Source organism: Leptonychotes weddellii, chromosome 9 (assembly GCF_054177405.1).
Source record: "Leptonychotes weddellii isolate Sample4059 chromosome 9, ASM5417740v2, whole genome shotgun sequence".
NCBI classification, from domain to species: domain Eukaryota; kingdom Metazoa; phylum Chordata; class Mammalia; order Carnivora; family Phocidae; genus Leptonychotes; species Leptonychotes weddellii.
This window is the reverse complement of record NC_138377.1, coordinates 56,012,876-56,038,178: the sequence shown is the minus strand read 5'-3', so window position 1 is coordinate 56,038,178 and position 25,303 is coordinate 56,012,876. Positions and strand designations below refer to the sequence as shown.

The 25,303-nt window shown below is 45.1% G+C and overlaps 1 protein-coding gene and 1 long non-coding RNA gene across 8 annotated transcripts in view; one reads left to right on the top strand and one right to left on the bottom strand.

Moving 5' to 3' along the window:
* Positions 1–25,303, bottom strand: part of SPTSSA (serine palmitoyltransferase small subunit A) — a 975,882-nt gene that overhangs the window by 701,103 nt on the left and 249,476 nt on the right. The window lies entirely within an intron of this gene.
* The window catches only part of LOC145723457 (uncharacterized), an 84,106-nt gene that overhangs the window by 41,758 nt on the left and 17,045 nt on the right, over positions 1–25,303 (top strand). Inside the window, exons 5-6 of one of the 5 annotated variants that reach the window (XR_014148534.1) lie at positions 1,224–1,398; positions 5,950–7,690. The exons of 1 other annotated variant lie outside the window; for it this stretch is intronic. This is a non-coding gene — a long non-coding RNA (uncharacterized LOC145723457). Of the gene's footprint in view, positions 1–1,223; positions 1,603–5,949; positions 7,691–25,303 lie in introns of those variants that run through there. 3 more of the 5 variants (XR_014148532.1, XR_014148535.1, XR_014148533.1) reach the window with 3 other exon arrangements.

The following is a 25,303-nucleotide window of genomic DNA, read 5'->3' as shown; positions in this document are numbered from 1 at the left end:
GCTCCGAAGGACTAGAGCAAGGGCGCAAATAATGTAAAACCACACTCCAGCTGCCGAAATAAAGCACTTGCCCCGTTGAGAAGGACTGCATCCTGCAGGCTGTGGAGGCGGAGAAGTCAGATCCCACCAGGAGCCACCCCTCCCCCGGGGAAGTCTGAGGGGTGGGGGAGGGGAGGTGCGCGGGGTCTAAGAGACTCTCTCAGTCCTGAGGGAGCAAGTGTGGACCTCGGAAAGGCTTCAGAGTCAGCCCACTGCTCTAGAATGCGGCACTGACCCGACTCAGGCCAGTGCCTCCCTGCCCACCCCCGTCCTCTGAGGCAAGATGACTACACGGACTCCATCCTCCCTGGGAAAGAGCTAGCTTGCGCTCCGCCAGAAGAGGATCTGTGAGAAAGGGTCTGATGTCCCCGACAAAGCCTCAAGTGGATCTAGATGACCCCTCCAAGCTGAATTGGGAGTTTCTGAGACTCCCCCGGCCTGGCTTGGAAAGAGACCTGAGGAGGGAATCTGCAAGGGGGGGTGGGGGGAGGGGCTCGGCTCAGCCAGCAAGCCTCCAGAGGGTCTGCATTAAATGCATGTGGTTCTGCATGCCCAGAGGACAAGACTGCCTCTCCTTGGGCGACCTTGCTGGCAGCAGTGGCTTTGTTAGCCTGTGGACTTTCATCATATTCAAAGGATTCTACATTTGAAAAGAGTTAAGCTGGAGGAAGCTGGGGGAAAAAAAGAGTCAGAGAAGGCCTACCCGGGTAGCAAGAGCCTTCAACCGAGTTGTCACCCCCGGGGCCTGAGTGGGTAGTACACAAAGAGGGCTTTTCTCTCCTACACACACTTTCCCAAAAGCAAGGGGCTACCGTAATAATAGTGATAATAACCCCATTTATTGAGAGTTGACCGTGTGCCCGGAACTCTACCGAGCGAGCGCCACTTTACATCTGGTGTTTAATTTACTCCTCACAAACGCCCCATGAGGTATTCTCTCCATTTCACAAACAAGGAAACTGAGTCTCAGAGATGACCCACCACCGCCAGCCCCGGGTCATAATCGTTTTTAAGTGGTAAAGCCACAATTCTCAATTTGTGGAGAGTAACGAAGAAAAGTGTGGCATCTGAGAATTAGAGTCTCTCCTGGATAAGGGCTTCCAAGTTTATACACAGGAGGATCAGAAGGATCTCGAAGGGGTCCCCGTCATTCACTCGGGCTTCTCTGTCTCCTCTCCACCTAGGGCAGGAGGAGTGGATCCCGGGGCCCTCAACGGAACATCACCTCTTCCCTGCGAGAATTTGGCACATGCTGTCAACTGTGTCAGGGAGGATGACGGTCCTTCCCTTCTTATCCCATCTACTTATTTAGGAAAGTCAGAGCCGAGCTGAGCCAGCTTCTTCACGGGCCTGCGACCAGTGAGTCACGCAGAGCCCCTTGCTTAAAAGGGTCCCATGCTTGGTTTATTGCTTTGCTGTTACCGCTTTAAAATTCTTAATACATTTTCAACAAGGGACCCTGCCTTTTCATTTTGCAATGAGCCCCACAAATTACATCATTGGTCCTGGACAGAGCTTTAGGCAGGGGGCAGGGAGAAACAGCCCGTCAAGCCACAGTTAGTGTCTTTTGCCTGTTCTGGTGAGAACACCACACATAATGGAGCCCAAAGAGCATGGATAAGGTCCCTTGCAACAAATGCAGATGATACAGTTCCTTGAAATTTGGCAATGTAGAAGGAGTTCATTGGTAAACGTGTGTTTTCTCAAAAAACTGAACCTCATGGCACCTGGTACCAATGGCTAAAACTGGCCACCATCGAGCCCAAGTTTTACCAGATTTGGTGAAAACCACAAAGAGCTTGCTACTCTTTCCTCATCCTGGCTGAGCTCGGAATGTTAAGTGCACAATCATAACAATTATCACAATTTTGCTCAGATTTCCGCAGCAATACAGAGGATCAGAAGGAAGAAAAGGAGCATTGTCTGCTGTCCAATTATGTGGAACATGTAGGAACAGGATTGTTTGTCCCGCTGTCAAAAATCCTTGTGTTTATCATAACCTGTGCTTCAAGGCATGCTTTAATTTATGGTGTTAAGGAGCCAGATGCTTGAATAAAGAGACAGCAGGCCTTAATCATTTTCCTAGGACTGTGACCACCTGAAATAACATTTGCTTTCACCTAAAGACAAAAGTGACAGTTCCGGTAGAGAATCTGTGTTTGTGAAGAATTAGGTTCCTCCAAATGTTGATTTCATGGCACTTAAGAGGGGGCACCTGGGTGGCTCAGCTGGTGGGGCATCTGACTCTTGGTTTGGGCTCAGGTCATGATCTCACAGGTCATGGGGTCGTACCCCATGTGGGGCTCCGCGCTCAGCAGGGAGTCTGCTTGAAAATTCTCTCCCTCTGCCCCTCCCCCATTCACTCTCCCTCCCTCTCTCTCTCTCAAATTAGAAAGAAAGAAAGAAAGAAAGAAAGAAAAATAGGTAGGTAATATGAGTGCAGGTAGATGTAAAGGACCAAACTAAATCAAAAGCAAGCAGAGTTTCCAAGTTTTTTTTTTTTTAAAGAGAGGAAAAACTATTTTACATAGAGATCTATTTTCCCCTCCCTCCACACACACATATACAATTTTGCCACCTTCATTCAAAGGCTAGAGATTTTTTTCCCCTCTAGGTTTGGTGCTGGAATAGCTGACAACAGTGATGTTTATTCCAAGTCATCATTCATTCATTCATTCAGGTCAAACCATGCCGGTACCCTGAATAGGCTAATAGTTTAGCCTCCCTTCCTCCAGTATTCTTTTACTACTGGTTCAGTGTCTATTTAGTGGCAGTGGGGAAAGCTAAAGCAATATTAACAAAAAATGAAAATGTTTCTGTTTAGAACCCACATGTCAACTATCCTCTCATCCTCTTCTCGGAGTATTTTCAAAGCACAACTCCACCTTGCAGAGGAGTACTCGTGAGCAACGTCATTTACCGACGTGTTTGAAATGGTGATGCGGAATGGCATTTACACTGCTCAGCAGACAGTGTTTTGCTTAAAAACTCCCAATACCGTATGTGTAGGACTCCAATATACATTCCAGGAAGACAGAAAGGCTCCTCCAGGGAAAGAAAATAAAGCTGCTCTGTCTTCACCTTTTTATCATTACTCTCCCCACCACACACACACACACACACACACACACACACACACACTCATCTTTTTGTCTTCAAAGAGTCTTCCATATATTAGTAGAATTAGTGGATCTTTGGCTAACCCGGCCAGTATGATCCAACAAACCCTTCCAGTGCCTTTGTGAGCAGAGCCTCTGCTCAACTCTCCTCTCTGGCACATCTCCCCCACCCCCGCCCCCACCTACACAGATGCACCAGATCAAGACCACTCACCTTCGCGAAGAAAAACAAACTCACATTCGCCAGAAAAGCCAGACGCGGACACAGTATCTTGTTGTAACCCAAAGGGGATGGTGCTCACCTGGTAGTTGCCTGAACCTCCTCCACAGGGGGCTCAAGTCCCTGGGGCCACTTTGAAGTTGCTTCTATAAACCAACTGGGGGATCCTCCCCCTGACAGGTCACCTTTATCTGGGATCCCTTCAGGAGAAGGGACTTCTACTCCTACAAGACCATGGATGCTAAAAACAGAAGACGGAGAGTTAGAGCCCAGCTGGGACTCTTTGGACATGGGAGAAAACCTCCCCAAATGCCCATAAAAAGTGGGGGTGAGGGAGAGTGATGTAGGAGAAAGCTAAGGGAAAACCTCCTGTGAACAGACCTGTGGCAGGTAAACAGCAGAAGCTGTTAGAGTTCACTATTACTCCCTCCTCCTTTCCTTTCCAGAACTCTCCTGAAAGATCTCCTGGGTGTGCAGCAAATGAGTAGTGATAGTTTCTTGCCCACATTTACTCCTTGTCCAATTTCCTCTCCTAGCCAGAGAGAAGGCTACTTCTTGAGCAGTTCTGACTGGGAACCAACAGGGATGATTTAAAAAAACCACGAAGCAAGCCTCCTAAGGAAGGCACCGTATGAGAACATTTGAATATCTTTAGAATGAGACCCAGAGAGTTCTCTCCCTCATGTCGTTTATATTGAACGAGTGTTACTCCGGGACTTTAAATTATCTTAATATGCCCTTCAAGTCACTTTCCTCTCTGTTCAAGCCCCCTGTTGAACCACCCCTGTCTGTCATTGTTACTGTCATTGCTGACGCTCCTAAATAGTACCCACTCTCTGCACCCTCACATTCTAGTTGGAGGTACAGGGAATACAGTCAAACAGCAACAACAACAAACCCAAGCAAGGTAAGGAGTGCGAATGTCCAGAGTGTTGCCGATGGAAAGTGCTGGAAGAATCAGGAGGGGAGAGAGAGCTTTAAGCAGAGGCCAGCAAGATAGGAATGGCACTAGAGTAGAGATAAAGGCAAGGACTGTGAGGCAAAAGGCAGATCTGCTCAAGGAACAAAGAATTCCTCAGTCCAAACTAGACCAACCATTCAAAATAGAAGAGCTCAAGACAATGGTATGCAGGTAAAAAGTTGGATTTGTCGATTTTGACAGCTTTCATGGTGTAAATACTCCCTTCGTGGCCCATTTCCAGCTACCAACATGATATCACTGAACACACAGTTGGGAAGATATGTACAAAACTGGCTCTCCCTACGTAAGTGCAAGTTGGCTCAAGAACACCACTGGGGCAAGAACTTAGAGACCTATTACTGAAGTTTAACCCAGTTTCATTAGCCCCCAGACAGAACATTTCAAGACTAAGATAGGCTGACACAGAGGACAAGTCAGCTACATCAATATCTTGTGTGCTGCCGCCTCCGTATGTTCAATAATGGGGAACTTGGCCTGTTTACAGCACTGCAATTCCCTGAATGCTGTTTGCAATTCTCTGGCCCACCTCCAGTCTTAATATTCCCTTTTATAAAGGAAAGGAAGTCTGACCAGGTTCTGTTCAGCCTTTTGGATTAAAGAGAATGTGCACCAGCCCGATCTACATGGTTACCACCATTGCTGATCCCCCTGACAGCACCTCCCCAAATTCTCTTTGGATCTGCCTGGAAGCACAGGTGGTTATTTACTGACTGTGTCCGTTCATGGCACCAAAATAGTGATCTTGAGCCTCTGGCCTGGAAACTGTGCCGATAGAACTTCTATAAGTAAACATACCTCAAGACTCTGTGAACTCAAAGCTTCTTTCATGCTTCACAGAGCAACTGGAAACACCAAAAAACAACAGGGCTCCTGGGCAGAGCTTTTACAGGAAGCTGGACTCTGTGGAGGCCCTTCCAGCATTACCCCAATTCTCCTTTAACAGCACTCTCGGAAAAGGACGCTACTCCATGGGTCAGGTCATAGCAACACTTCAGGACCAACATCAACTTGCCAAGACAAGTGCAAGTAGGATGGTGGGAGGTGGTTGGATTAGGGCAAAAGAGAGCCTCTGGGCAAGAGGGGAACAATGTCTAGTCTATGAGTCCTGTATAAAGGATTTTTCTTCCATCCCGTAAGTGTCTCAAAGGCAGAGCAGATCAAGTGCAAAGGAATGAAAACAAACATTTTTCAAGTTATCCTTTACCCTTTTTTCCAGTTAGAGATACATGTAGGTTTTCTCAGAAAACAAGCCAGAAATAAGAAATAAAGAACCAAAAATATGTCCTGAAATATTAATGTAAATATATATGCAGGCTTTTTTTTTTTCATTTGTCATCCAAATCCTGCTCCCAATTATTATTTAAGACCTTGGTTATGTACAATTAGATGGAAACATTCTAGATAGCTATTGTGAGACACAGTCAATAAGCCCATTTATTATATCTTGGAGCAATCTGAACTCTACAACCATTCTCTCTTGGCCTCTATCCTTTGCTTTCCAAGTGAATTGAGCTAAATTCATTATGAGAGATTTTATTGTATCATACTCCCCCTTGCTAAATACCTGACTGATTTCATTGTTTTCTCAGGCCATGAACCTAAAACCTAATTGACAGAGGGATGGGTGTTCTCTTCAAGTTGCACATCTATCCCACCAGAGGAATTGCTGCGTGTCTGCTACTGTTCCAAAGTCCCCAGTTATTGATCCTGATATTGCACAGTTTTCCAATAAATCTTAATCACACAGACACAAATCAGCAGAAGTACTGAGAGTCTTCCTGAATATTCACCGGGTGAGAGATGCAGGTGGCATCTTTGACTAGAAACGCCTGCAGGCAATTGCATACTGCATTGGGAAGGGGAAGAGATTTCCACCGGGAGAGCTTATCATTCCTTAAATATTTATGTTTCGTTTCTCAGTTATAAAATTACGGCATCCCTCTCAAGAATTCCACCAAATATGTCTATTGTCTGAGGGGATTGTTTTTTGTTTTTTGTTTTTTGTTTTTTATTTACTGCAGCTTTCAAGATAGTACATACATGACTTTCAAAAACTCACTTTGAAAATTGAGGGGATTCTCTTTTATCTCAAGAGACGGTGCAGGCTCACTGATTTCTGTAATGTTTCCCTTTTTCATAACGGCACAGAGACATCACTCTGCACACTGTCAACACTCTTTTGGGAAGCACAGCTTATAACAATAGAGAACTCAATATTGAACAAACCTTGCAACTGTCGCTTATAACCCTTTTCCTTCTGTTACTTGCAACAAAATCTTAAAATTTCTGAGTCAGATAAATGTATCTGAAGAGACTGTCACAATTTACTTAGCTTTACTTTAGCTATAAGCAAAATGGGGAGAAACATCTATTCCTACCCCACAATGAAGAAAAAATGGATAGCTGGGCTCCCCTGGGGGAAGCAGTGTTCTACAGAGCATAGGATAAATGCTGGTGGAGATGGAAGATAAAGTCCTCCTTCCCAATAATCTACAATCCGGGAGCCCAAGACGGGCCAAGTCTTTAACAAAAGCCCAGAGACAACTCTATTCACTTACACCTGAGGGTAAGACCGCCATTTTCCTTTCCTAATATCCCAAGGTGCCTAGCACATTTCTATGACCAATAGATGTGATTGGCTAACTAAATGAAAGATAACAGTCAGCTTGATTAGTGTCTTCTCTCTGGTTGACATATGTCCAATGCTTCGTCCATCAAAAACTGAAATGAAAAGATTGATAATTCTTACTCTGAATTATAAAATGTCCAAAAATCCAAAAGAAAAGTGTTTTAACTCATTTTGTTATCACATCTCAATTTTATACCATGCAGCAACTTTCTAGGATACAGAGTAGAATGATAGAAACTAGTGAACATCTCCTGAAGCCCAAGAGATTATCTTACTTTTTGGAGTTCCTTTGGCAAACTTCTGTTTGACACACATCAAAACATCATCAATATGTTTTAATGTGATTTTCCAATTTGCAGAGAGGACGGTGTGTGCTCTAGGCTGACTTCAATGGTCAGAGAACGTCTTTGCTGAATAAAAACCAATCGGAAAGACTTTCAACGTGTGCTATAGTGTATCTCTGCCTGATTTCTTCGTAATGTTACTTGGACAGTTAACTTACTTAAAGTAAGTTAGTATAAATTATATCATCCTTCCTGTAAAAAATTTTTTTCACCAACAAAATGGACTGCTAGATTTCAAGGAAAGAGGTAAGAGCTGATTAGCTTCTTTCACAAGTGTATCTTCAATAAGTATCTCTCTGTGATCACCAAGACAGTGGTGACAGTGATAAGCTTTTGGTGGGAGCTGAAAACCTTGAGCATCATGGTGTCAGCTTTCCTATACTGACATATATTTCTGCTACTTTCAGTCTGAAAACTCACTACTTGATCACCTTAATAATGCTTAAAATATAAAATGTCCCAGATTCTTTACAAAATATAGTATGAGTTTGATTCTCTTAAACAGTTCTATCATTAATTCTAAATGTTTTCAGTGTACAAAAGGTGCATACCCACTAGAGAAATCATCTGTCATCTCAGACTGTTTTGGGGTCTCTTCCCTAACAATTTTGGAGACACCTCCTTAGCAGGGTAAGGTTTCCTAATGACTAGAGAGCTCTCTGGCCAAGACACCAACTGGATTCTTGTCCACAACCCTCATGGGACACCTTGAGCCTTAATAAGAGTTCTGATATCACTGCCCTCAAAATGGAAAGTTCTCACCCTTTTGAGAGCTTGAGACTGAAGTAACCCATTGCCCAATTCTCAGGAAGTCTGCAAATAATATTCTGGTATTACCGCTTTATGCTCCTCCCTGATTCTTCAGATTTTTAAGTCTTTGCTATTTGTACAGACATTTGAATTGGATGGAATCTTGCCCTCTTTGAATATCCTTGTCCAGTAGGGCCATCGACCTCAGAAGTATTAAATGAATATCTGATCAAATCTCTCAAGGCTTTGTCCAAATCTCATTATAGTTCTGGAGTCTGTGCCCAAGACAAATCTCAGGCTTGCTTGAGTCCTCTTGATGGAATGGCCTGGGCCAGCAAGACAACAACCAGGCGTGCGATGATAGTCATGGGAGACGTAGCAGTAGTAATCACAAGGCTATTACTTAACACACACAGGAATCAGGGCAGAAGATGGCTAGGGCACCGGGGGCCATAATTCCAAACCTCCCAGCCAAAAATGAGGCCAATCCTGACCAATCTAGAGTCCCTGTGAGCGAATGTATCTTTTGTGAAGTGTGTATGTTTAAACACCGACATTCCCACACACCTTTCACACCATGGCCTTTGGACTTTCAGTGACAGTGAACATTTCAAATTATTGCACGGCTCTGCAGCAAACCCGCCAACGGTTGACTTTCAGCACCATTGCCTTCTTGGTCTGGAAAATGGTAATTTGAATAGTTTAGTACATTATAACCTTCTCATGTGGTTTTTTTTTTTTTTTAAGAAGAAAAAAAAATGAAAAACAAAGTGCAGGTACCAGTGATACAAAGCACAGATTTCATAAACTTAATTTGAATCGAGTTTAAGCTAGAAATCATTAGTGGTGCCCAAAAACTCATATAACATTCGCCTAACAGAGACTCCTGAGAACTTGAGAAAAAAAATTATTCCTAATCCCCAGTGTTCTGGATAGAGTGCCAAACTTGCCCCAGGCTGCTGGTTTGAGCCCTGTAGACCACAGTCAATCAAGTCCAGGCCAATCAGATTCTCCATCTCACCCATCTACAGCCTTTCTGAATCCTGAGGCCTCCTCTGGAAGGAACTCAACCCCAGAAATTCGAAATTAGAAAAAAGGCAAAGGGTCTCTGGGAAACACAGACTATGTAAATAGCCAAACAAGCTCTAAGATTTTCTCGGAGCCAAAATTTTCTAGATTGTCCCCCTTCAAAATCCAAACTAAGTGGGGGACTTGCCATGCCTTCTCTCTGCAGACACAGGTTTTTTTAACTTTTTGGAAGCAGAGCACCTGATAAATAAACCATAACATGATAAATTAAATTTGTATCACTGCATCTATCTCCCAGTATGAAAGAAGCTCATGGTCTTATTCTTTCAATGTTTATATTTCAAGGCAAAATTTCAGCATAATTTAGAAAGTTTCCTTTTCTATTGAGTCAGTTTACTGTTTTTGAAATATTATACAAATAACTCACATGCACCATGTTGGGTGGGTGAATAATCTATCTTTTGATGAAAAGCATAAGTTCTTTTTAGAAGGAATCATTTATTTCTTAACATCCCCAAGGCAAAAAAAACCTCCCAAGATAAAGCTAGGACTCTTCCCCTCTCTGGCTTATTTGACACCATATTTATAAAATAAATTCTCTGAGTCAAATGATCTTGAACATGTGGTGTTGGAGGTCTGTGCTCTTCAACTCTTAAAGAAGAAAGCTTTTGGGGAATGTTCATTCATTCATTCAATCAACCATTCAGTTACTAGACACTCGTTGAGTGCATAGGACTTACAGGACACTGTGCTGGGTGCTAGTACTAAAGGATGGGAACAGATAAAAAGATAAATAAGAAAGGATCCCTCTGGGATCCTAAACTAAACTAAACTAAAGGGAGCTCAGAAGTTTATAATACATGAACCAAGCACTAAGTACAAAGAGCAAATAGGAGACAGTATGGTTCCTACATCTGATTGCACACCAAGATCACACCAAGATTGAGAAACCAATTAAAAATAGAGTCTTAAAATCGTAGACCACAGGCAGCAGTTTCTCTGACATCAGCCACAGCAACATTTTTCTAAATATGTCTCCTAAGGCAAAGGAAGCAACAGCAAAAATAAACTATTAGGACCACATCAAAATAAAAATCCTTTGTAGAGTAAAAAAAACATCAGCAAAATGAAAAGGCAACATACTGAATGAGAGAAGATATTTGCGAGTGATATATTTGATAAGGAGTTAATATCCAAAATATAAAAAGAACCTATAACTCTCAACACCAAAACCCATAAATAATCCTATTGAAGTGGGTACAGAAGACATATAGATGGCCAACAGACACATGGAAAGATGCTCAACATCTCTAATCATCACAGAAATGAAAATCAAAACCACATGAGGTATCATCTCACACTTGTCAGAATGGCTGGTATCAAAAAGACAAGAAACAAGCGTTGGCCACGATGTGGAGCAAAAGGAACTCTCGTGCACTATTGGTAGGAATGTAAATTGGTGCAGCCACCGTGCAAAACAGCATGAAGTTTCCTCAAAAAGTTAAGAATAAAACTACCATATGATCCAGTAATTCTACTACTGGATATTTACCCAGAGAAAACGTAAACACTAATTTGAAAAGATAGATGCACCCCTAAGTTTATTACAGCATTATTTACAATAGCAAAGATATGGAAGCAACTGAAGTGTCTATCGATAGACAAGTGGATAAGAAAAATGTAATATATATACACAATGGCACACTAGGCAGCCATAAAAAAAGGTGAGATCTTGCCATTTCCAATAGCATGGGTGGACCTAGAGGGTATTACACTAAGTGAAATAAGTCAGGCTGAGAAAGACAAATACCATATGATTTCACTTATATGTGAAATCTAAAAAACAAAATGGATTAATAGATGAAAGCATAATCAGAATCTATAAATATAGAAAACAAATTGATGGTTGACAGAGGGAAGGGTGGTGGGGGGATGGGCAAAATGGGGGAAGAAGATATAGGCTTCTGGTTATGCAATGAATAAGTCACAGGAATAAAAGGCACAATGTAGGGAATATAGTCAATGACATTGTAATAACATTGTAATAACATCGTATAGTGAGAGATGGGAGCTACACAGCATAGCACAACATAGAGAGAAGTCAAATCACTATGTTGTACACCTGAAACTAATGTAACATTGTATATCAACTATACTCTAATTTTTTTAATTTAAAAAATAAAAAACCTAAAGATTCTTGGGCCCCACCTACTGGGCTGAGACCTACTGAATCAGAAGGGCCTAGAGAAACTGAGTATTTGTATTTTTATAAACAGTCCAAGTAATTCTGAGATTCAAGCAGGTTTGGGAATTACTAAGGCTTAAATAGTATTCTAGTGGCTAGAAAATCCCACGTAGCCTCTACCACAGCCACCAAAAGTATAAGAAAGTAAAAGTCCCTTTTGCTTCTAGCTCATAGTCAAGATCAGGGTCACTGAGATCCTCATAGGCAAAGCCAAAAAGCTACCCGACAAAGAAGTGGTCTGACTTGCCCAAAGGGAATATCCAGGAGGATATGCAACTTTAGCTAGGAAGCCAAAGGTTTTTAGCTACCATTATGTTGTTAGGAAGTCAAATACACAGGGGTGACTGGGTGGTTCAGTCGGTTAAGAGTCTGCCTTCGGCTCCGGTCATGATCTCAGGGTCCTGGGATCGAGCCCCACATCGGGCTTCCTGCTCAGTGGGGAGTCTACTTCTCCCTCTCCCTCTGCCTGATGCTCCCCTTTCTTGTGCTCTCTCCCTCTCTATCAAAGAAATAAATAAAATCTTTTAAAAAAGGAAGTCAAATACGTATTTCAGCAGTATGCAAGACTATTCACACAGACTCACAGCTCATCAGATCTAGGTGGAAGCTTACAGATGGTTACAGGGCTCGGGCAGTAGCGTGAATGAGTGAAGCAGGCCGGAGAGGACAGGGGTTTCAAAGGGGGCCCCTGCTACTCCACTCTAGCTGGTACTTGCCATGAAACAATGTGGGCCCAATGGGCCAGTTCTTCCAACTTTTCAAGCGAAGCCAGAAATCTGGATTTGAAAAACTCTCCATGCAAATAAAACAGACTTTGCAGACAGATTTGACCTGTGAGCCACCAGGTTATAATTCCCGATGTAGTCCAAAGTCTCCACTTGACATATGAGAAAATAACTTTGTCCTATCCCTTGTATATTTTCAGTTTGGCCTGCCCCAGTAAGGAGAGAGAGTTGTGGTTGAATTACGTTCTACTTTTTTCCCTGGGTTTGATTTGTGTCAATTTTATCAATTGGTCCTGATGCTCAAAGGCAAGTTTGCTAAAAGCCACATGCAAAGGCACTATGCTGTGCTGCCCAGATTCTCACTACTGCAGTTGGCAGGCCTTGGCTCGAAGCCCTCCCCTGGAATCGGGCATCCAGTGACTGGTACTTATAAAAGCCCCGCACTCTCACCCCAACTCAGGACAACCCTGCAGAGCCACCCCAGCTTCAAAGCTCCCCAGGGCATGAGCTAATGCCTTGCTGTGGCCACATCACAGCCAGGCTTCTCCCTAGGCCCAGTCCTGCTTCCCCAACAGGTGTGGGTCCCACAGTATTCCGTTTCCCAGGAACCAGACTGGCAACGCCAAACACATCAGGATCCTAAAAATAACCTCATCTATGACAGTCCGGACTTGCAAAGTCAAACCAGGGAACCATTCTCTGCTTTGTGAAAATGTCTTCTGTTGTCTAATTCTAAAATTGGTTTTTTTGGTTTTGGAAAAATCATACTATGGTAGATGCTTCCCATTTCCTGCCCCTACCGCTGAGTTCAGCCACAACTGTGGCAGGCTGTCCCAGAAGTTCAGACCCACCTGATGTTGACAGTGCCTGGCTCCTCTTTTTGCCAGTAGACCCGGGGCTTTTACTGATGGGCCCTCAGACGTACAGCCTGCAGAGGTGGGGATGTTTGTGCCAATGAGGACTGGGAGCTGATGGACTGCTATTCCATCCAGTCTCCCAGCTTTTGGGCAAGTCCCGTGGCAAGGAGCTCCCATTCCCCACCCCGCAGCCTTTATATACCCTGACACGGGCTTCTCCCACCCTATCTCCTCTCTCCTTCACTCCTCTTCCTGGGATCATGTCCCAAGTCAACTACACCAAGTCCTTCTCCATGAGGTTCTACCTTAAGTGGCACCCAGACCAAGAGAGAGGCATCCTTGATTTTTAAATACTCAATAATACACAAAAGTATAAGAAAGTAAAAGCCCATTTTTGAAACATCCCTCCGGTTATATTTCTATGTATTCATGCCCATTTATAAGTAACTTGTTTTAAAGATTTATTTATTTATTTGAGAGAGCCCGCCCATGTGCAAGTGAGGGGAGGGGCAGAGGGAAACAATCTCTAGCTGAGTCCCCACTGAGTGCGGAGCCCTACGGGGCTCCATCCCAGGACCCTGAGATCATGACCTGAGCCAAAATCAAGAGTTAGACGTTTAACTGACTGAGCCACCCAGGCACCCTTTTTGTAAGTAACTTTAAATAAACTGGATCAACCTAGATACTCTGTTTGGTAACCCTGCAGGTCCCTTCAAACACTTGTCTTAGTACATTTAAAATTCAAATCACCTTCTACAATTGTTTCATTCATTCATCCATTCATCTGACAAATGTTTTCAGGTCTTCCATGTGCAAGGCACATGCTAAATACTGTAGATGTTACAAAGACAGGTCCCATGCCCTTAGGATGTTTTTATTCATTTTTCTATCTAATTTTTCAGGAGCATATTGAGTGAACAAATTAAGGCATGCAATGTTTTCAAAAACCACACTAGTAGTCCTTGAAATCTCATGCCATAGGGTTAAATTAGAGTTTTCACCCAAGTGGCAGATATAAGATGAATGGACTCCTGGGTTCAAATTTTGGCTCTGTCATTAAGCAGAAGTGTGAACTTGACCCTCATTTTTCTTGTTTTTTAAAACGGGGGAATCATATTAATAACTACCGTCAGTAGTCGTGAGGATAAAATGAGATAATCAATATAAAGAACTTGGCATAGTGCCTGACACGAAGTAAGCACTCCATACATTTTCACTCCAATAACAATTAATTTCATCTAACAATAACCTCAGGTCCACTATGTGTGTAGCATGGATCCGGGCCCCATGGGAATTGGGCAGAATAATGAAACTCAAAACACAGACACTGTCCAATGCTCTTACATTGAGCACAGTTTGATCAGCTTGGAGTCCTGTCACTGTCACTGGGAGCTAAGGCACCAGAAACACATTGTGCACACCTGGTCACTCCCTGTAACCACAGAGATTGGACTCATCTGTCGATTTGGTACCAGCACACAGGTACACATGGTGATTTTGCCACAACTGGAGAATGTTCTGGGATGAGAATGCAGAAGGGACGTAAATATCTGTTTTGCTCAACTTTCTGAGTAAATACCTTGCTGGCATGGAGATTCACATTGCATCTCAACTCCTCAAGAAGTATTTGGTCAGGTAGCCACTGCCTAACACACCCCGTCCTGTCACTATGAGCAGCATGTTCACCAGGAGCCTCTCTCTCCTCTATCTTTTGTAGTCCTCCCAGCATCCAGCGCAGTCTTAATCCTCCTAGATGCTCAATAAATATTTGTCTACTGACTGCTTATAGATCTTAAATATCACTCTGGCAAACAAAGAATGTAAGAAGTGTGGAGAATGATCTAGGCCAGGGTGTCTCTTTTGAAAACCTGACTTTTCAAAGGCTTCCTGTCTAAGCTTTGTAAAGTGCTTTGAAAAGAGAGAGAGAGAGCAGATAAATTCAAATTATCCTCATGACGCTCTCGTGCGTGTCCAGGTGGGAGTGGAGTAAGAGCAGAGTGGCTGCGACTCCATGCACAAAAGATTGCAAAACCAAAGAGGGGAAAAAAACAAAAAACAACTACCCAGAGACTGGAAAACATACCTAAGGTGGTGACAAGAACAGGTGAGAAATGAGATTGTTCTACAGCTGAGAAAGACAAGCCACCGGCTGAAGATATAGTTTGTTTCAATTGTTCATTTGTAAGACAACAAAAAATGTATTAGCATTAAATTAGAAACACTGGAAACATCAGATCCAAATTCTACAAGGTAACAATTGGCTCCAGCTTATCCATATTCAGTAGTTTATTCACTTTCCAATTCACCACAATTCCTATCACCCCCGACTCTCTCCCTGCCATAAAGCTGCATGTAAGTTGCCATTTATCACTTTGCTTCTACTATTGTTTTTCTTACAGATAAAATTAGGAGGAAAATTGGGGCACCTGGCTGGCTCAACTGGTAGAGCATGTGACTCTTGATCTCGAGGTCATGAGTTTGAGCCCCACGCTGGGTGTAAAGATTACTTTAAAAAAAAATTGGGAGGAAAATTAAATGTTTTTGCATTCATGTCTCTATCAAAACTGGGAAAACAAAAGATAGACTAAAAGGGCCACATGCTTCATAAAAATGTTTTACCTGTAGCCACTTCACTCATTCGTGGCACATTTGGACCTTGTAGGCATTTTAATTTGTACCCTGTATTAGTTTCATACCGTTACTATAACCAATGACTACAACTTAGTGGCTTAAGAATAACACAAATATGTTATCTTATCATTGTGAAGGTCAGAGGTCCAAATGGGTTTCACTGGGCTAGAAGCAAGGGGTCCACAGGGTCTACATTGCTTCTGAAGCCTCTAGAGGAGAATTCGGTTCCTGGCCTTTTCTAGCTTGCCTTGCTGCCCGCATCCCTTGGCTCCTGGCCCCCAGCCAGCAATCCATCTCTGCTTTTACTCCAACCTCTGCTTTTAGTCATCACATCTCTCTCTCATGGTATTTCTTCCCTGTTGCCCCGTATGGGTCCTTGTAATTACATTGGACCCACCTGGATAATTCAGGACCCTCTCCATCTTCAAGATACTTAATCACGGGGCGCCTGGGTGGCTCAGTCGTTAGGTGTCTGCCTTCGGCTCGGGTCACGGTCCCAGGGTCCTGGGATCGAGCCCCGCATCGGGCTCCCTGCTTGGCGGGAGGCCTGCTTCTCCCTCTCCCACTCCCTCTGCTTGTGTTCCCTCTCTTGCTGTGTCTCTCCCTGTCAAATAAATACAATCTTTAAAAAAAAAAAAAAAGATAATCGCATCTACAATTCCCTTTAGCCATGTAATATAACACAATCCCAGATTCTGGGGGGGATTAGGATGTGGACATCTTTGGGGAGCCATTATTCTGCCTATCAGATATCCTGTTACAGATGCCAGGAATTATTATGCCACTGTTTTCTACAGAATTTCTAAAGAGATGAGAAAGCCAAACATTTTAAAACTTTTGAATATAATCCAGCTATAATTCAACTTGCTCAAATTCTTGAACCTAAGCAAGGAAATAAGGAAATGGAATGGTGAAGCGGTATTACATCAACATTTAAATCCCTTTCCAAGTCTGGAGAATTCCCACCTTATGAGTTTTGGTGGGAATCAGGACAGCTTCCCATCACAGGGTATGGATCTGTTAGACACTGGCTTTCCCATCATCCCTTGCAGCTGGGGTGCAGGCCTGGGATCTGGCTGCACCGATCAGAATGAGCCCCATGGGCTTGGAATTGAGAACTAGTAGCACAGGAAGCAAGGGACAGGCAGCTTTCTCTCTTTAAGGGCCAGGACAAAGTCACCCACAGTTTTGTCATCAAAACCACTAGTTCTAAGGGGAACTAGGACATTTTTCCTGCTTCTTTGCATTGAGCTTGGTGTTCCCCCCTTGCCATCATCCGGTGAACTACCCAGTATTTTAATAAACTCCTTTCTTGCTTACCTCCATCACAGCCAGCTTCTGTTGCTTGCAATGAAGACCAGTGTGGACACTGTGTGGCTGCAGATAGAGTATAGAGCTTAAGAGCTCTGGAGTCAACCAGAGCTGGGTTCAGGTCCTAGATCTGCCACTTTGTAACAGTGTAACTTTGGCCAAGTGACTTAACCTCCCTAAGTTTCAATATAATTGCAATAGCACTGACCCCAACTCATAGGCATATGGGCACTGGAACAGGATAACACAAATGAAGGACTTAGTCGAGTGTTTAGTACATGGTGATAGCTCAGTAAATAGCAGCTATTATTAATTTTAAAATCTTTGAGTTAAAAATGTCAGCAGAGAGTGGGGTGCCTGGGTGGCTCAGTCAGTTAAGCGTCTCGCTTCGGCTCAGGTCATGATCCCGGGATCCTGGGTTCGAGCCCAGGCTGCTCAGCGGGGAGTCTGCTTCTCCCTCTCCCTCTGCCTCACCGCTCCCCTGCCCACTCGGGCTCTCTCTCGCTTTGCTCTCTTTTGCTCACTCTCTCTCAAATAAATAAATAATCTTAAAATGTCAGCAGAGAATACCAACCATCCCCCAATATTCATTCTCCTCTTTTCCTTTGGTAATATAAGTCCCAGTTTTAGATGGGCACATGGCGACATGGAACAAGGCCTATCCCATACTCCCCTGAAGCTCAATGTTCCTGTGGGACTTGATTCTGGCCGATAGAGTATAAGCCGAAACAAGCAACTTCCAGAAAGTGTCCTTAAAGAGAGCAGGCATGCTCTAATTTGTTTCTTCCTGTTAACTGGAATGCAAATGTGATGGCTGGAGCTTAGACAGCTTTATTAGATCATTAGGTGGACGCCAAGTGCTGAGTAGGGTATAGTGGCAAAATAAATCGCTGAGAATCATGGAATGCTTTCACAACCCCCGTACTGATTACCTTCAGATCTCCTTTAGTCCAGAGAGAACTGAATTTGCATATTGTTTAAGCCTGTGGTATTTTGGGTTGCCATCACTCACAGCTGAATCTGATCCTAATTGATTCAGCAGTCCTTCCTACAACATCCCTAGTGCTAAGTCACCCAACTTTTGTTCAAACACTTTGAGTTATGAAAGCTTCACTACCTTACAAGGAGCCCATTTCTACTTTTAAAAGTTGTTTTTGTATTATACAGCTCATATATGAATCCATTGTGATAGAAAACATGTAAAAAGTAAAAAATAATATATTTTAAAGTATGAAAGCCCCCATCATTCCCACCCACTTCCATGGATTTCCTTCCTCAGAACTAAACATGGCCAACAGTCCAGTTGTATCTTTCTAGTCCAATCTCAATGCAATTACATTCTTAGTAGTGTAATAGTCATGAGAATGCAGAGGACGGACCAAGTGAAAAAGAACCCAGGGCACGCATAAGTGATAAGATAAGGGGCCGGTGGAGCTGGGAAGGGAGAAGGGTCAAATAGGAAACCCAGGGGTTGAGCCTGGGTGAAAGTGGGTAGAAAGAGGGGGCACAGCAGGAAGAAGAGGGGAAAGGGTAAAAACCAGTCCAGGTCTGGGCAATTTCACCTCCAGGAGTTGGCTGAAGCCCCAGGCAGGGGTCTGAGAGGTTTGGAATTGAGGGTGAGGAACGCAATCTCCTGCAAACAGCTAGAGGGAGAGGAGAATGGGGTGGTTTGGGGGGGGCTTGGGGGGCGGTGTCGGGGGCAGAGTGAGACAAGGGCCAGAGGAAGATCTGCAAGAGGTACAGCTGCCTTTAGAACGATTAAGAGAAACAGCAACCAGAACAGAAAGCAAATAGGGAATTAGGAAGACAAGGACAGATTTCCTTAAAATACGAATGTATTCCCTTTTTTTTAAGCTTAAAATAATGAAGTGAAAACTGAGGTGGGAAAGAACGTACGACAACTCAGCAACACATAGGTGTGTAAGGATGAGGTCACTGGGAAATTCTGAGAACGGCCATTTCCCTGAGCAGGGATAGTGGACACGGATGACACAGAATGGAGGAGCAGGTGGCTGGGGAGGGAGTGAAGCAGTGAGGACACCCACCATTACTTAGGACAGGCTAAATTGTGCGGCGATCCCAGAATAAACCACCTCTCTCCAGCATCTCAGTGGTCTAACACAATAAAGGTTTAGTTCTTATTCATGTGAAGCCTGACGCAGGTCAAACTCCCATCTTTTTTTTTTCTTTTTTTTTTTTTAAAGATTTTATTTATTTGACAGAGAGAGACACAGCGAGAGAGGGAACACAAGCAGGGGGAGTGGGAGAGGGAGAAGCAGGCTCCCCGCTGAGCAGAGAGCCCGATGCGGCGCTTGATCCCAGGACCCGGGGATCATGACCTGAGCCGAAGGCAGATGCTTTTTTTTTTTTAAAGATTTTATTTATTTATTTGACAGAGAGATAGACAGAAGAGCACAAGCAGAGGGAGTGGCAGAGGGAGAGGGAGAAGCAGGCTCTGCACTGAGCAGGGAACCCGGTGCGGGACTCGATCCCAGGACCCTGAGATCATGACCTGAGCCGAAGGCAGACGCTTAACCATCTGAGCCACCCAGGCGCCCTGAAGGCAGATGCTTAACGACTGAGCCACCCAGGCGCCCCTCAAACTTCCATCTTAACAGCTGAGCCTTCCTGGACACAAGGCAGAGGACGTAGACAGCAAAGGAAGTGAGACACCGGCTTTTTTTTCCCTCTAGTTCTATTGAGGTATAATTGACAAATAAAATTGTATGTATTTAAGGCGTAAAATGTGATGATTTGATATACATATATTTTGTGACATGATTACCATAATCAGGTTAATTAACACATCAATCACCTCACCTAGTTACCTTTTTTGTGGTGTGGTGAGAATGCTTAAGATCTACTCTCAGCAACTTTCAAGTATACAGTACAGATGAACCGCAGTCACTGTGCTGTACATCAGATCCCTGGAACTTCATCATCTTATAACCAAAGCCTTGTGCCCTTAGACCAGCATCTCCCCATCTCCCCCAACCCCCAGCCCTTGGTAACCACCCTTCTACTCTCTATGACTTTGAATTTAAAAAAAAAAAAAAAATCCCACATATGGGGAGACCATATAGTATTTGTGTTTCTCTTTCTGGCTTATTTCATTTAGCATCATGTCTTTAGTTTCACCCACATTGTTGCAAATGGCAGGATTTCTTTCTTTCTCCTGGCTGAATAATATTCCTGTGGGTGTGTGTGTGGGGGGGGTTGTGTGTGTGTGTGTGTGTACTGCATCTTCTTTATTCATTTTTCTGTCGACGGACACTTAGGTTGTTTCCATATCTTGACTATTGTGAATAATGCTACGATGAACACAGAGGTGCAATTTTGTGTCAGAAGTGAGACGCCCCCAGAAGTGAGACTGCTGAGTCATATGGTAGCTCTATCTTAAATTTTTTGAAGAGCCTCTATACTGTTTCCCATTATAGCTGCACCAACTTACATTCCCAACAAGACAACAGCCCTTTTCTTTACCTCAGTGTGGAAGCCACACGCATCACTTCTGCTCATGGTGTGTTGGCCTCACCTCACGTTGGCCATTTAGTGAATGCTGACTGTCTGCCACAGGCGCCTCATTCAGGACGTCAGGAAGGGAAGTAGAGTGGGAAACGAAGGTGTAACGAAAGCAGATGACTTGCCCACGGTCATCTGCTGAGGCTTAATTTTGGATCTCCAGGCCTGTCAGGCTCCATCCTCCATGCCACAAGATGGCATCTGCTTCTTTCTGTACCTAAGCCAAGCTAAGCCCATTTCTTTCTAAGGCCTGAGCACTCTCTATGGGTCCAACAAGCCTCCTGGCCGAAGGACAGAATAAGAAAAATGGAAGTAGATCATCAATAATCTTCTTAGAGCATGACGCAATGACTCTTCTAGTAAAGTCTATTTTCTCAAGGAAAGAAAATAGGAAGAGAGGGAAGGACAGAGACAGATAGACAGGCACTGTAGATATTGTTTGGAACACCTCTATGCATGGTTTAAGTATCTAAAGTTGCATCGTCCTTTGTTTTCAGAGCTATTGGTCAGTGCCCAGGCTGAGCATGAAACAGGGCCCTGGGGAATGGCAGCTGAGAAGTGGGAGGAAAATGGGGAGAGAGGTAATACAGGTCCCACGGGCACAGAGGAGAGCATGTGCTCTCTGTGCCAACATCACTGGCCCATTTCATAGGGGGCTTCCAGGTCTTTTTATTTTAGTGAAAAGACTTAACACTTCAAAGATGAGCATTTGGAGCTAAAGGGAGAAGTTTAGAGGGTTTTTTTTTTTTTAATTTTTTAAGATATTTATTTATTTGACAGAGAGCGAGCACAAGCAGGGGGAGCGGCAGGCAGAGGGAGAGGGAGAAGCACGCTTCCCGCTGAGCAGGGAGCCCGATGCGGGGCTCAATCCCAGGACCCTGGGATCATGACCTGAGCCGAAGGCAGCTGCTTAACTGTCTGAGCCACCCAAGCACCCTGCTAGAGGTTTTGCTTAGAAGAGAAACAATAAATTTGCTTTTTCTTCTTCCTATTAAAGCTTGGCCCGGGCTGCAAGTGCAAAGACACTTAGCCACGGAAGCTCAGGTGGCTCCTTTCACCTGCCATTTGCAGGAAGGAAGTGACAGCCCCACATAACAGAAGCCCTCAGCTCATCTGCCTTCCTGGCCGCCAGAGTTCATTTCCAGCTTCACCTCACAGCCACTTGTGAACCCAGCCCCGATGCCCAGAATAGCCTCTGAGCCCACATTTGTACGTCGGTGTGTGTATGTGAGTCCTTTCCCGTGCTGCGATTAAAACTAAAGCATCTCCTATTTTCAGCCTGAGCAGCTGCTAGGTCTTCACTGCCAGGTTAGTGGAGGCAGCTCTCCATGTCCAAGGTGACTGGTGACACATGTGGAATGCATCTGAGGAGGTCAAAACCCTCAAGCTTTCAGGAAACACGAGTTCCAGACGCTCTACTTCAGTGATACCACCATAAAAATAGACACTTCTCCTTATTGTCAAAGCCTGCGTTGGAAGGAACCACAATGGTAGGTTGCATCTTACGCAGGTTCCCTGAAGTATGAATGTGATAGGGGACAGGGATTAGCATGTCCCCATCCCAGTCTCCCAAAGCACATCCAGGATGCTAAGGGGAGAAATCAACACGCAGCGTTTGGTGGGCACTAGCTCAGGGTCCCAGCCTTAGCAACACCTGACTCCCAGGGTAGGACTCAGGAGAGGAGACAGCTCTGATTTTAAGATATGCCCCAAGTCACTGAAGGCCCTTCGGTTCCCTTGGCCCTAAAATCACAACAGAGGTCATCAAGTTCAAAGGGACTCCTCAGAAACAAGTATGGACTCAACTATAAGGCACAGACCAACAGGGCCCCCCGGCTGACCCTATGAATAGGGTCAACTGCCTCAAATGTTTGCCTGGGTCATGCTGACCCAGTCCACAACTGGGATGGGATGGAAGGTTGATGCTTCCCATAAAAGGGTGTGGGGTACAGCCCTTTCACGAGGGAATGGTCTAAGCCAAGCCATGACGTACTTGGAGAAGCAACTCAAGTTCCATCCCCAAACCAAAGATAAGTTCATGCTGCTCCCCATGGTGTTTCCTCCCAGCAGAAACTGGGGATTGGTTTAAGAAAAACAACCGGGTCTGGGCCAGGGCCACCCTGCCTTTAAAAGGGAAGGGAAGCAGGTGGTGTGGACAGAAGGTAGGAGAGGGCAAGGAGGGTTGATTTGGGGCTCCCATGAAGGAGAAAGCTGGCCTTTTTGTGCCGTGGCCACACCCTCCACTCTGTCCTCCGCACGTTCTGTTACCCCAGCCGAGCCCCTGCCCCTGCCAGCGCCCTTTCCTGGGCTGCGAGTCTTGGTTTTGCTCAACTGAGGGAAGCCAGGAGAGGATCAGTAACTCGCACAAAGCGACCTGACAAGGTGGCTCAGGGCCCGGCTCCCCTGACCCCCAGCCCAGTGGTCTTTCCTGCCAGCACATGGATGACTCACCCTGTCTCTTCAGTCACAAAGACAACACTGACAAAACCATCCCCAGAAACCTCTGCAGTTGTAACCAAAGATTACAATCCTTCTTTGAGTTAACCAAGTTCCAAGTGCAAGGACACAGAGTGAGGGACAACCGCCCGACTCCTCTCCCCTTTCCGGGGGAAACAGAGGGAAGCGCTCCTTCCCACTGGGCAGAGAAGGCTGAAGAGAGGGCTGCAGTAACCGGCCAAAGGTCACACGGGCGGCGGGTGCCTGGCCCCGGAGCTGAAAGTGGACGGGTCACAGCAAGTCTCAGCTCTGACCGCTTGGCTGTGCACCGCGCGCCCCGTCTTCCCCGCTGCCCAGTGTGCGGCCGCATCCCCACGGCATCAAAATGTGCCCTCCGGGCCCTGCCAGGGGACTAGCCAGCTGAGGGACGCATTAAGTAGACCCGAAGGGCGGGAGCCAGACTTTCTATCTTCTTGCCTCGGGTAAACTTATGTAAACTCCAAGTTTTAACCTCCCGAAAAATGTTCCCAGGGCTGAGAAATTTCAGGGTAGGTAGGACAGGAGGGCTTAGGCCCGAGGTCTCCTGGGAGGCTCGGCACTGTAGTCACTGGAGCAGGCACGGATGCCAGGGACTCGTGGCTCACAGCTGCTCGGGGGACTCTGTCCGCAGGCCCAGATCACCTCTGGGAGGTTCTGCCCAGCCGAGAGCTCCTTTGTGCCCAAGCATGGCAGGTCACCGGAAGCGTCCTGATTCGCAGAGAGAAATCTGCTGCCTGACACGCTCGCCCTGGCTGGTTGGCTGCTCGGCATGCCTATGGGGCAAGCAGGCTATTTTTGAGCAGATTTCATAACCCCCGTTATAGCTGCTGCGCTGCTGATTGCACACGTGTTTCCAGCTCCGTTCCTGTGGTGAGAGTGTTTACAGAGACGCACATTGTCAGAGAATGTAAAGAAAGCAAGATTGAGAGATTAGGAGCACAATTTCCATGTCTAGACACAGCTCGCACAGCCACCATCTGCTCCGGAGTCCCCAGAATCCAGCAACTTGTGCTGATCCTTCTCTGACCCATTCACCCCAGCCCAAGACTTCGACCGGGTCCCTGTGGCGCGGGGGGAGGGGTGAGGAGAGCGCTCGGGCACCCTTCCTGAGAGTAAATCCAGCATGGCTTTCTGAGTGTCGGGGCAGGAAAACGATCGAAGTGTCAGAAACATCTGTGAACGTCTGCATACCTTTTTCTTTTTTTGTGATCTTGAATCTCCAGCACGGTTCCAGCCTCAGTGACAGGCTGCCTCTCACCGTCCGCCGGCTGGGTCGTGCACACATGGGTTGTTTGTTGACCCACCCCAGTCTGCTTTCTTCTCCTTTGCTTACTTCCCGTCAGCCTGGTGACAAGCCTGCTCACCTATTTTGTTTTTTAATTTATCCCTTTGCTCCTCTTTCCCTCCTTCGCCCACTGTGCTCAGGCCCTGTCAGAAAGCACTGTTTCTCTGTTACATTCAGCTTTCACTTTTGAGCCCCATCATGTGTGAACGACCAGCTCCATCGATCCTTCTTCTGAACCTTTGATTCCATTTGTTACGTGCCCCCTTCACCATGTTCTTTTCTCCCAGCTCCTGTCATGTCCTGTGTCATGACTGCCCATCATAAGCTACGTCGGGGCAGGATCTGTGTCAACTTACCTTTACTACCACCCTCATGGTGTTCTGGGATGGCGTTTTCAAGAAAAATAGTACCAGCCCACAGTTGAGACTCCATGGCAGGAGCTGGACTAATGCTCTACGTGTATTTTCCCCCCCACTTAATCCTCACAACAGTTTCCTGAGGAGGAGATTGCTGTTATTTCCCCCAAGTTTACACATAAAGTATCTAGAGCTTTAAGAGGTAAAGTAATTTGCCCAAGAACACACAACCCACTAGTGGCAGAAAACAGGCTTCAAATGTTGATCTGTTTAACTCTGGAGCCTGAGTGCTTAAAGGTTCTTCAAAGAATTTAGGGATGAACAAATGAATATTCAAGATCCCCAGCTTTCTGGTCATTTTGCTTCTCATATTTGCTTTTTTTTTTTCCCTGATTTTCAAGGAAAGTAGAACCCTGAAGAAAGTTCTACATCTAAACCCAGAAATCAACCCCCTATTCCCCCAACAGCTGCTGGGGACTTAAGGTACCTTTTCTTACACAGCATAGCAGAGCGAGGACTGCATCTTCACTGACTCACTCACCAACTCACCATGAGGCCCTAGGACTGACATCACTGCCCTCTTCACAGGTCTCCCCGGCCAGACACACCGCCAAGGCAGGCCAGGCTCCTCACTCAGGAGAGCATGTGCAACACCAAGCACAGCTTACACGGGATAAATTAAGGCAAGACCATGATTTCTCCAGAAAAAGCAGAAGAGAGGCCAAGAAAACCACTAAAGATAGAAACAAATAAGGTCCTGACAGAGTCAGTGCTCCTCCCATTT